Here is a 13,400-nt window from a genome sequence, read left to right as displayed (position 1 = left end):
GCCCATGTTCACCGAGTTGAACGATTGTTTTACTACTGCGCGTGCATGAAAATTCCTATAGCATTTTCTGAGTAGAGTCTGACCTTGTAATTGTGCGTGAGGCTGCAATGTTACTTGATGTGCCAATGTTTTCACAAACTTAGTATTACGGATGTGTGTAAGGCATAAATGCCTACCCTCCCAGAATTCGCGGGAGGCTCCCGATTTTTCGGGTAACCCCCTGAAGGGTGAAGTGTGCAGAATGGGGAGAATTTCCGTGGCGATTGCGGGTCCCCGTGTAGGGGGCAGGGTTTAATGAAGCAATTCGTCATTAATTTAGCCCCTCCTCCTATTTAATTTTGCACCGATCGTGGAGAATTTCCATGAAGGGGCAGGGCTTACTGACGCAGACCGTCAGGCTCCGCCCCCATCACAACCCACCTGCTTCTCCTCCCTGGGCTTCTCCCGGGGAGGAGAAAAAAAAGGTAGGCAACTATGGTGTAAGGGGAAGTGGGCGTCTTTATGTTGGCCTGCAATGGCATTGCGATTGCATTCATTAGCATATTTACACCGCTGGTCTGCGTGCGTAATAGCAGCTGCAATCTGTATTGAATCAGACCCTATGTCCTGAAATTTTTACCTTAGAGTAAAGAATTTCCGTATCTTCTCATTTGCTCAGAGGGGTGTGCACACAAAAAAAAATTTTTTCAATGGAAGTCTCAGTGCGAGTTTGCATGTGAACGGCTCACAGGGCCCAATTGTCACCTAACTGAATTGACCCCTATGCCAGGGAGTCTTGGAAAGACAAACAGCGATGGACAGAGGTTAGAAGGATGTTGCTCTGTTCTGCCCTAAGTATTATTAAGATGTACAAATTGTCCCGATAACATATTTCTCCATTCAATTCATTACTTTCCTATAGTTTGTTTATGGTGAAATGCAGAATATTTGGGCAGGGAATGATACAGCGTAACACAGACAATGATACAGCATAAGTTAGTTATCAAGACAGTGTCACGGCCAGGGTATTTCAGCATGGCTCTAGGCGAGTGTTACCTGTGAGGTCATTGTGGCACGGGCTGTCTGGTGGCAGAGCTGGTGTCTGGCGGGGGGCTTTGGCTGCGCGCGTTGTTGTGCGGGCCTGTTGTCACTCTGCGCTGGTAAGGCCTGGCGGCATCTCCATTCCGTTTGGCATGGGCGCCGCCATCTTGTCTTCTGGCCATGTGATGCGGCTGGCCAATCCTGGTGAGTCACATGTTCCCTCCGGCCAGTAACAGCACAGCATGGGGTATTTAGGAAGGGTCAGTGCCTTCCTTCTTTGCCAGTGCAACGTGTATCTCAGCCTAGCTGAGAGGGAGTTCTCTGTGCTTTCCTGTTCCTGTGAATTCGCTGTCTGCCAGTCTGCCTGTCAGCTCCTAGCTCCCACTGGACTACCCCGCTTCCTCCATCACCCTTGCCCATACCTGAGTGCCTGAGCCTGCTGACATCCTGCGCTTCAGTTCACTACCTGCAAACCTGACTTGATTATTTTCAGTTCGCTACCTGCATACCTTGTTTGATTATTTTCAGTTTCACTACCTGCACACCTGGACAGCTCTAATTGTTTCTACTTGGACATTAACCCTTTTACTCCCACCACAGAACTCTTGTGCACATTTATATATTCCTGGACTTTTATTTACTGCCACATTATATGTCTAATCAAGCACTTATTAAAAATCCTAGTTTTATTTTCAAATCTGCTTCTGTGATCGCTCCTGCTACCACCCCGGGTCCACAAACAACCCAGAACATCACAGACAGCTAATGAAAGTTGGAATAGAGAGGTGCTTGAATTGGCCTGTCAGGACTATGTAGTCGGCCTCGGAGTCAATTTAGGATGAAGTCGAAGTTGGAATAAATCTGCTGCCTCCGACTCCAGCTTCAAAATAAATACTTTTACTATTAGATAAATATCAGTGATTGCATTAACGCATATATGATTTGTCATTTCCCAGGCACTCCTCCAGATCAGTCTCATGTGTCTTTGAACAGATGAGCCTGATCATTAACTTGCAGAAAATAAACTCTAAATGGCAGGAAGAGAAAGACAATGAAGTGTTGTTGGGCAAAAAAAAAAAAAAAGACCAGCACAGCAGTGCTTGCTCTCTGTTCTGAAAACGATAAGGTTTTGTTCAAAACAGGAAAAATAAACTAGCTACATAGTGAAGTAACGTTGAAGTGGGTGTGACCACCATACAGCACACAGAGACCGCCATATAATACAGAGAACATCCATGACTGTCATATAATACAATGACCAGCGCCATATAATACAGAGGCCATCAAAATAACTGCCATATAATTAATGGGGCATTCGTGACTGCCATATAATATAGAGGGCATCTGTGACCATTGCTATTTAATACAGAGAGCATCAGTACCACTGATATATAATATAGCGGACATCAGTGATGACGATATAAGAGGGAATCAGTGACTGTCATATTATACAGGGGGCACCGCTGATAACCCTATAATACAGAGAGCATCAGTGACCACCAAATAATACAGTTGGAATCATTGACCATCATTTAATACATATAATATATGGCAGTGACTGCCATATAAAACAGAGGGCAACCAAGACATATGTCGGGATGTATTAAGATACACCCGCAGGTACATGGGCTTTGAAAGCAGCCCATCCCCGGGGAGTGTTACAAGCGAAGGGATCGTTAATGTGGGAGCTGGGAGCCCTTGTGCACGTGCACCATCTGCTGACCATGTCTGTGCAAGTGGTGAGTGACCAGAAGGGATCCTAAAGATCACTCATCCCAGTTCTTTTTGTGGAAAGTAGGCCATGGGCTGCAATGTTTAATGCCGTTCCCGGAACTTGGTAAATTCAGCAAACAAGCAGCCCCCTATGCGTTCTTTCTTTTAAGAATGTGCCAAACAGTTGATTGGCCACACCTAATGTTTTTGCTATCTCTCTGATGGGTTTGTTTTGATTTTTCAGCCTAATGATGGCTTGTTTCACTGATAGTGACAGCTCTTTGGATCTCATATTGAGGGTCGATAGCAACTGATTCCAAATGCAAATGTCACACCTAGAATCAACTCCAGACCTTTTACCTGCTTAATTGATAATGAAATAATGAGGGAATAGCCCACACCTGTCCATGAAATAGCTTTTGAGTTGATAGTCCCATTACTTTTGGCCCCTTAAAAAGTGGGAGGCACATATAGAAACCGTTGTAATTCCTACACCGTTCACCTGATTTGGATGTAATTACCCTCAAATTAAATCTGAAAGTCTGCAGTAAAAGCACATCTTGTTTGTTTCATGTCAAAGCCATTGTGGTGGTGAATAGAGGCCAAAATATGACAATTCTGTCAATGTCCCATTATTTATGCACCTGACTGTATGTCGCTGCATATCGCAGTGAATCATGATGTAGTACCACCGCTATTTACTAATGCCGTGGCTGTCTGCAAGCACTGGCGAAATCCCCCCTTCTCTACCATGGCAATTTTCCTCTTGCATACAGCCTGACACTGCGACAGAAGCATGTAGCGATGATCAGAGGCGGGCTGGGCCGGGGGGGCAGGGTGCCATGTGCCCCCCGGGCCGCAGCGCCTTATACTATCTAGTGCCGCGGGCAGTCTGTGTCTCTGTGACACAGCTGCACCGCGCGTGTAGCGCTGACCAGATGGAGTTCGGTCAGCGCTACACAGGGACTGACAAACACCGGCACCGGCAGCTGTGTGTTTGTTTTAAGTAGCAGCCAATGAGAGTCTGACAGACTCTCATTAGCTGGTGCTGCGCCCCCTGCCGGAGCCGCTCCATCAACAGGCTCCGGCAGTGGGTAATGGGAGAGACGTCATGACATCTCTCCCATAATGCAGAGCGGGCCAGCCCGGGATGACGGACGGAGGAGCGGATGGTGGCGGGGGAGCAGGGATTCAGGTAAGTGTTTATTTATTTTATTACATGTGTGTCTGCTGTACACTGCAAAGGGGTCACCACTACTGGGGGCACTACAAGGGGGGGACCTCTAATGGGGCCATTACAAGGGGGGGACTACTACTGGGGGCACTATAAAGGGGGGACAACTATTAGGGGCACTGCATTGGGGGACAACTATTAGGGGCACTGGGGGCACTACAAGGGGGGGACTACTACTGGGGGCACTACAAGGGGGGACAACTATTAGGGGCACTGCATGGGGGGACCTCCACTGGGGGCACTACAAGGGGGGGACTACTACTAGGGGCACTAGAAGGGGGGGACTACCACTAGGGGCACTGCATAGAGGGGCGGCTACCACTGGGGACACTGCATCGGGGGACCACTACTGGGGGCTCTATATAAAGGGCAATACTGGGGGTACTGCATAGGGAGGGACTATAAATGGGGCCACTATTTAAAGGGCACTGCATAAGGGGTACCACTATTGGCACTGCATGGGAGGGCGGGAACTACTACTGGGGGAACTATATAAGGGGCAGTGCATAGGGGTACCACTACTGGGGGCACTGCATAGGGTGGACTACTACTGGGAGCATTATATAAGGGACTTACTTCTGGGGCAGAAGGGGCACTGCATAGGGTGGATCACTACTGGAGACCTGCATAAAAGTATTAGCAGAGGGCCTGATTCATAGTTGTACGCAATACCGAATGTTTACGGAGTGGAGTGATTATCGGTAAATCAGGGCCACTGTCTTGTGCTTGCCGCCCAGGCTAAAAGTTGCCAGCCAGCCCCTGGCGATGATAAACCTCCATGTTAATGCTCTGCTAACGTTGGCGCTTGCAGATCTTGATGAGACCCGGCGAGGGATCCAGCCAAGCCTCTCTGCATGTGCTGGGCCCCATGTAAAAAGTAAGTAAAGCCATCCCTGCTTTTCACCACTTGATATATTGAGGAAATTCATTGTGCCCGCAGAGGTCTGTGCGGACAGCGGTAAGCGCCAGTAAATAGATTAACGTTGGAGACATCTCTGATTTTTTGGGGGGCGTTAATCCTTTCCTAAATAGGATCGCCATTCTCTTTTCCCCTGATTTTTGGCTTCTTGCAGCTTGATAAATAGAACCCTATATTTTGTTATCATATAAGGTATGTGCAGTGAACAATATGTTAACCATAAGGCAAACGAGGAACACTTGTGAAACATTTTTCCAGACAGCAGCCCCCTGATTCTCCTCTGGGATTGGAGGGGCAGAGGGGAGTGCAGGCTGCAGAATGGAAATTAGGATTCCAATGCCCTACATCAGTCACATGTCCAACCTGTCACTCAAAGCCGGAGTGTGTGATAGCGAGAGCCCTCACAGCACAGGCACTGGCTCCAGCTCCGGGATACAGTGGGAGCCTGAGAGAGTTGAGGTAATGCTGCGCAGTAAGGAGAAATAGGATACTGTCATACTGGGATCATGTGATGGGTAATGGATATATATATACATTTTAACTGCTGGAGGGGAGACTTACCAAACCTGAAGGTATGCAGGTCTTGCAATAATGGCACAGAAAAAAAACAATATCATAAATGTACTTAATGTAACTATTTGTTAATCAGATACCTGTCACAAATAACAACAGAGCAGACTTCTGACTGCGAAAATCCAAAAATTAATGGCGCGTATCCACTACACGATAAAAGTGAACGATTGAACGATTACGACATCGGTATCGTTCAACCGTTCATTAATCGCGCAGTAAATATGCCGGTATGAAGAAGCAATGCGCGCTCCCGCTGGTCGTTGCCGGCATCTACCATCGCCTGAACATGCAGGTAACCTGCCGATATCGACATGTTGTGCATGTTCGGGGATGAGGGAGGGTGCCTGCACTAAACGACATATCGTTCAGTGTGGGCACATTATCCAACTGCACAGGATGATGAACGATTGAACGGTTACAATGTTGTAATCGTACAGTCGTTCTACACATGGCTGGTGGATATGCACCTTAAGTCTTTGGAAGTTTTTCCCCTGAGTGCTGCTTCGTTACACGAAGCCTACTGCACTTCATGTTATATACATTATATACATCTGTGACTAGGTTTTGTGACCTATGGTTTTACAGATACTATTTCCTACAGATGAGGGGCTTATTAATTAAGCCAGTGGTTCCCAAACTGGGCGCTGTGGCACTTTCAGGGTTGCCAAGGGTTGGGGTCAAGGACCAGATCAAATTCTTTACGGTCAGTGTGATAGGCAAAACCAGTGCTGGTGGCTGGCAATCATGAACTCTGGGCCTGATTCAGAGCCACTCGTAAGCGGCCGCTCATTCATTCCGAGCGATGTTTGCACAACTGCGCATGCGTATGGATCATTCGTAATACACATGTGCGAACCAATCAGTGCGGCCGAAAATCGTTTGTTCGCTAAATAGCGAATGCCTGCTATTTTGAGTGACAGCAGGAGGCGTATGTGGGTGGTAACAGGGGAAGGTGCTTGAAAACGGGGAGTGGAGATCAGAACGCAGGCGTGCTTAAAGGTCAAAACGGGCGTTTTATGGGTGTGCATAATTAAAACAGCAGCGTCATTGACCACGTCACTGGGTTATTTTATAGCCAGAACTGCTCGCTTGCTGCTTGTGGTAGCAAAAACCAACCACAAGAATAGCGAGAAGTTCATATGCTGGTCAATGTACTCGATTAATCTAATAAATAGCGGACATGACGTAGGATGCGAGCGGCCAGGGGGCGTAGTTTTCCAAAAAACGACCGCATGTTTTGTTCGCTCGTTCAAACCTAGAGGCGTGAACAGAGCGAACGGTTCATTTGAATAGCCACCCCTTTTTTCTGAACGAGCGAGCGCAAATAGCGTCCGGCTCTGAATCAGGCCCTATGTCTACAAACAGAGCACAACCCTGTCCACCACCAAATAACTGACCCTAAGGATGACAGGTAAGCACAATTTACTGATTGTGATCATTTTTGCTGAATGAGAAATATTTGGCCTAGTGGTGGCGTGATTCAAAAAAGTTTGTGAATCTCTGTTAAGCCATTAATCCTGCAAGTACGACCATTTTCAGGTGATTTTAGCAGATGTAACCCTATGCTTTTGAAAAGTGTAGGTTTCACTCCCATATACTGATACTAATAATGTCATTTTCTAAAATACCGGTAAGCCAGGTTTACCAACTCTCCTGGAATTTCTGGTTGAGAGTCGTAAAATTTTTTTTTGGGGGGGGGATGGGGGGAGCTCTCCTGGACTTTCGGCAGAGTAGGCTCGTCTCAAGCATGTTGCCCACTTCTTCAATGAAGTAAGCGGCCCTGGGGTGGGATGACATTACCCGCATTGAATCACTGTGTCATGGCCACGCCCCCTGCACTGCAATACAGCTTTGAACAACAGGGGTTGGGGGTTATGATGACGCGATGTAGTGCCACACATACCCTCAGATTGGACATGGATGGCCCCTCCAGGACTTTAACGGAGGGGGAAATTAAAAGTCAGCAAGTATAAGCTGGGTACCCTAAAAAAGTGCCTTCCCCATAGTTCTCTATGGTGACAGTGATATGGAGCTACAATACATATCAAGCTACAAATAGCTTCTTTTTTCAGAGCTTGGTCCCCATAGCTAGTGCCAGCCAAAAGTTAGGCATGGGTGCGATAATAAACAATGATACTTTTCAGGGGTAAACTGCAAAGGGTCATAAATAATAACTTATTGTTACAAACTCCAAGGAATGACATTGGGGAATTATATACAATGACCATAGTAAGGCATTATTAATATGTAGAGTATTACATAGCCACTATACAGTAATAATTAAATATTTTCCACAGGCACTTGGCATCAGAAATGATGAATCCATACATGCTGCTGTGCAAATAGTCCTTGGTGCTCACAATCCTCATCCAGGGGCACCGAGAGGGTGGGGGGAAGAGTGGGTACTACTTTTACCGGGCCTGGGACTGTTGGAGGGAGCAGCTGCTAAGGGGGACAAATAATGCTCTTTTCAGCAAATGGCACCACATTTTACCAGAGGGGATGTGGTCACACCTTCTACATTCGTCCCTATACCATCAGTACCCAGGTCTAGTGGATGTCTCAATGGCCCTGTCCCAATCACATTTCTGCAAATGTGGCTCTAATCAAAGGTCTCATTTATGCACTTCAATATAAATTAACTTATAATTCCCAAATATGAAGTGAGAATTCCATGAATTATACATAAAAGGAGGAATTGCACATTGCAGGTGATCAGTACGTACTGATAAATAAATACAGACAGTATCTGCTTGGTGCTATCCAGGGTAGCTGGCCTCAGGCAGCTCAGAGATGATGGAGGACACTGGCGCACAGAGAATATGAAGAGTGGTACAGGGGAACATGTCTAGTACTTCCAAAGTGGTAGGCCTCCCCCAACCCCCTGTTCCCTGCATTGAAAACATCTTTTTAACACTTTTTAGGACCTTCACCCTGCTCTTTCCCTAGGGGAAGTAGTCCCGGGTTGCGAAGAAGGATCCTTTTGGATCCCTCCGCCGCTGACCGGCTCCTTCCGCCAGACACCGGGGCTTTGTGCACCCGCGTAAACTCGGCAGTGCTAATTTTCGGGGAGACAGCTGATTTTCGGATCAGCTGTCTCTGCGCGGAGCAATATTGAATTTCTCCGGCGCTCGCAGCGAGTTAGTATGTTAATTATCGTGGTATGCTTAATTGCACCAATTTCTGCAAGTTAGATGTAGTTAGATGTAATTCTTACCTATTCCTAAGGTTTATAAAGTAACATTTATTGAAAAGGAGTCTCTGGTAAAGATTTGGAAATACATCTCCCCCACCTTCTGAAGTTCCTTATTCTCCTTTCAGTTCGATTTGCCACAAATGTTTCGTTCCTCTAAATCTTCCTCTAACCCTCCCCCATCTTTCTTTAAATTGAATTCATCCAATGGTACCGCTCCTCACTGTCATTGTTCATGCCCTATACTGTAGTTTAGTTTTCTAGTGCTCTAGGGAAGACTCATTGTCTCTGAGGAAACGGCCGGACGTTTAAAGGCTGAGAAACGCGTTAGACCACTTCTGTTCCACACCTATTTATTGATTCCACACGACGACCTACACAGTACCATACGGCATCTATTAGAGCATTCATATGGTGACTTTGAACTATCCCGATCCAACCATCTGACGGAGGTCGGAGTGTGTCAGCACAGCCCTTTTCCATCACGGCCGTTCATCAGCTGAGACTGGGCGCATTGACCCCCTGGTTCTCCTGCACACGGAGTCCCGACAGCTGACAGCAGAAGCCACGAATAGCCATTGCCGCTCACAGGACGGGCAGAGACCAGTCCTCAGATCTTTTCATAGCGGCCTCATACCAGCGGTTACTCCGCATCCAACTTTCCCTGCCACCGCACTCAACATTCATTCCCCTACATTGGTAGGAGGCCGGATCATTCCTTGGTGGGTGAGATATATACCAGAGAGGCATTCCGGACACTGCCCTCTGTGTTTCAGTGAAGTCTAACCGGGAGCCACATCTCTAAGGTTAGCCTGTATTGTGCACAATACCAACGCTAATTTACCTTTTACAGGAGCATTCTTATTGTCTTTTTCTATATCATCCGAGACTATTATTTCATTTTGTCCCATAAGAATATTTCCATTGGTTCTATTTTATTAATTGGGTTAATTACTTCATTCTGTCTCACATACAGAAATACAATCATTACCAACTACTCACCTGTACATTCAGTATTTCATGTGCATTCTATTTATGTATATATTTGATGCTATTAGTGTCTTTTCATTGTATATTCTGTGTTTTTATTAATTCTTTGTGATATAGTACTATTTTTTACCAATTTTCCATACATCACATCCCTATTATTAAATTATCTATTATTTAATTGTTATATCTCATTGCGCTTTCACATCTTTTTTATCTTTTTGGGTTACCCACCAAAGTGACTAGTCATCACTTTTTTAGAGAGCAGCAGGTAGATTGACAACATCATACATCATTTAACCACAGCGCCTTCATTTCCGATTATTGTTTTTCTTTCTGCTCTAGGGAAGACTGCTGTACCCCGGAGAGGCATGGCTGGGATCTGTAGTGGCATCGCCTCTCAGCCGTTAATACTTAATACAGTTTTCATGCAGATTTATTTTGCAGTATGTCACATGAACTCCTATTGTAACAAATGCAGAAACAGGCCGAAGGCTGGATGATGGGATCATTCATACTGGTGCTGACTTCTAATATAGAAAATAAAAGCCATACAGATAGGCATGTAATCCTAACATAAAAGCCATCATAGATGCCTGAAGGACGCATGAATCTGCATGAAATAAGCGCGGAAAACCAATTATACCCGTATCTGAAGTGGGGAGAAAGTACAGCAGTGATTTTACAGCCTTTACAGTGCATGAAAACAGTATGCTACACAGTATCTGATGCGTTAACAAACTTTAACTTTTAAGAGCATGTGATTCATACTTATCTACTCTCCCGGTTGTTGTGGGAAGCTCCAGAATTTTCGGGTAGCCCCCCCCGCACCGCCAGAAGAATATCTGGATCTCCTGCATACCACCCGCTTCCTAATCCATACCTCCCAACATGACCCTCTCCAGGAGGGACACAGTGCTCTGGTCCTGGACTTCCCTGGTAATTTATGATTGGTGGAGGCTCCAGGGGTGGGGCTGCAGCACAGTCCAAAATTCACATAGGGGAGTCACACCAACCTCCAGTGAGTCCCAGCCAGTGATGTTTGGCAGCGTGTGAAATGACAGTTGGTTTGACTCCCCTATTTGACTTTTGAACTGCGCTGCAGCCCCACTTCTTACCAGGGAAGTCCAGGACCAGAGCATTGTGTCCCTCCTGGAGAGGGTCATGTTGGGAGGTATGCTAATGAGGTTGGCAGGATGGGGAGATAATTGCCGAGAATTGCTGCACTGTAAGGAAAACGCAGCATTTAGCCTCCAGCCCCTTATCGCGGCCTCGTGATTCCCAGCAGTTTGCCGTGATGGGGGCGGGGCCTAATGACTTATGAACGCGGCCTTGCCCCCCCGGTGTCCAGCTGTGTCTCCTCTCCGGACGAGGAGATACTAAAAGTCGATAAGTATGATCTGAGTTTTACAGCTTGATGCGTTTATTATTTTTGTTGCGTGTCATTTTATTTGAAATATTTTTTTTTTTCCATTGCAAATTACATTGGGTCTGATTCTGAGCTGGGAGTAAAGCAAAGAAAGTGGAAATCACAGGTGGGGCAGATGTAAAATGCGCACAGAGATTTAGATATGAGAGGGGCGTGTCCTAGCTCAAATCTAAATTGTTGTGTTGAAATGAATCATACCTGACGACTTTTAGTGGCTTCTCTCTGAGAGGAGATGCAGCCGGCCATTTCGGTGGGCGGGCTGTTTGTGTTATTAAGACCCACAAAATGGCGTAAATTTGCGAGTCTGTGGGGAAGGATTGCTGCTAAAATGACTGGAATGGCTTAATTTTAGCCCCATCCTCTCCATTCTCATCTGCAATTCTGAATATGGGGCCTGATTCAGACCCGCTCGGAGCGCATAGCGCTCACAAGTGGGTCGATGGTCGGGCAGTGCGCACGCGAGCCCCGGAGCGAGTGAGAACTTCACTCGCTGAGGGCTCGCAGCAAAATGAGGCGGCTGTCGATGTTGTTCGGCAGCTCGTCCCCATTTTGTAGGCGGATCGGCGGGGTGGCTGCACAAACGGAGGCGTTCCCGAAGTTCAGTAGTGAACTTACTGCTCTATCAGGGCAGGAAGTTCACTGGGGCTTGCGGTGGACGAGACCCTACCACAAGGGTCTCGTCGCAAGCCCGAAGGTCGCGATAATCGTGACCATCACCGGGCCGCCCGCACAAGCTGTGGGTGGTCACCCACAGCTATGTGAGTGGCCTGAAGGTGGATTTTTTTTTTTAAAGATCCGCCCTGATTCATAGTGAGCGCTCGCAAATAGAGAGCTTCTCTGAATCAAGACCATTATCTCCTCTTCCTCAGAATGCGGAAGAGTGCTCTCTGTAACAGCTGGGACTTAGGGATGGACATAGATGGTCGATGTTTGCCGTCCATCAATACTTTTCTTGTGATGTTAGTATTTAACTTTTTACCATTTGATGGTACATTGCAGGCAGTGTAGTTGCCACCTCATCCCTCACCACAGGTCCTCTCCTCCTAACCTTGGAGTCCAAGCCAGTCACATAAGAAGCTCTGGGCCTGATTCAGACCCGGACGGTATCTGGAATGCGCTCGCTATTGCCGATGGTTGCTAATCTGCGTATGCATCGCAGTGCGCGTGCGCGAACTACACAATGCATTCATTGACCGCTCGCTTGCCCAGCACAGCCAGCCCAGCAGAGCGAGTGACAGGAGAGGCCGTTTTGTGGGTGGTGACGGGGCAGTCCAGTAAAAACAGTGGGTTGGATTTGCGAACGCAGGCGTGCCTGAGTGTTCTAACGCCGTTTTTGAGGCGTGCATAATTAACAGGCAGCGTCATAGTACACGTCACATGCCTTTTTTTTACACTGATTTACTCGCAATGCTTGTGGTAGGGTATAGCAACCGCAAGCACTGCGTTAGCATCCGATGGTGCTCGATGTACCAATGTTTTAATACACTTCCTGGAGAGGATGTGTTGCTGGTGGGCGGTTCTGCCTGTGCGATTGGGCATATGCTCAGATAAAGTGGCCGCTCGCTAAGATATGGTGGGCGTGCTTATGCCTTGGCGAGCGTTTGCTTCCCGTGGCGTCACTTTGACAAATTTGCATACGCATCGTGCGAGCATACGCTCATAGCGACCGGGTCTGAATCAGGCCCTCTGTCCCCTCCAGCCTATAGGTTAATGGATGCTCAGGGGGATTCTTGAGAGAATGGTTTATCGGGGGTTAATTGATTAATGGATTCTAGAGGGGAATGGGTGATGGGTGGGGGCAAGGTAATTTTTGCTGAATGGGTTAATGGTTGCTGGTAGGGTGAGTAAATGGTTTGCTGGGGGTAAATGGGGCATATTGGGAGCTCTACGTATACAAGTGTTTCATAGATTTGCTGACAGGATGTGAAATGTGTAGGTTGATGCCAGGTTGGTTTAGCATGTCGCTGCTCCCTGGGCGCATTTTTTCAGATGGAAAATTGCACCCTGACCCCTTTTGGAACTCCGGACGAGAGTCATTTGGATTGGCAGAGGGTTGTGCTGCTCTGCCTCCTTTACTGAGAGACTGGCTTCTCATGGAGATTTTCGTTTTCTGCCTCCATGGCCATTTTGTGTTGCAGGCTCTGATGTGCAGCATAATTATGTATTGTGTGCACTGATGTGCAGCATAATTATGTATTGTGCGCACTGATGTGCAGCATAATTATGCATTGTGGGCACTTATGTGCGGAATAATTATATATTGTGGGCACTGATGTGCGGAAAATTATGTATTGTGGGCACTGGCGAGCGGCATAATTATGTATTGTGGGCA

General features: G+C 47.0%; 1 protein-coding gene across 3 annotated transcripts in view; it reads left to right on the top strand.

The window, feature by feature from the left end:
* Window positions 1-5,285: 5,285 nt before the first annotated feature.
* The window catches only part of ME3 (malic enzyme 3), a 249,943-nt gene continuing 241,828 nt past the window's right edge, over window positions 5,286-13,400 (top strand). The window contains exon 1 of one of the 3 annotated variants that reach the window (XM_088449041.1): window positions 5,286-5,345. The gene's annotated coding sequence lies outside the window, so the exon portion shown is untranslated. Of the gene's footprint in view, window positions 5,346-10,731; window positions 10,814-10,884; window positions 11,033-13,400 lie in introns of those variants that run through there. The other 2 variants (XM_088449042.1, XM_088449040.1) reach the window with 2 other exon arrangements.

The sequence above is a fragment of the Taudactylus pleione genome, unplaced genomic scaffold (assembly GCF_031769625.1).
Source record: "Taudactylus pleione unplaced genomic scaffold, aTauple2 ptg000478l, whole genome shotgun sequence".
NCBI classification, from domain to species: Eukaryota; Metazoa; Chordata; class Amphibia; order Anura; family Myobatrachidae; genus Taudactylus; species Taudactylus pleione.
This window is presented reverse-complemented; position numbering and strand designations above follow the sequence as displayed.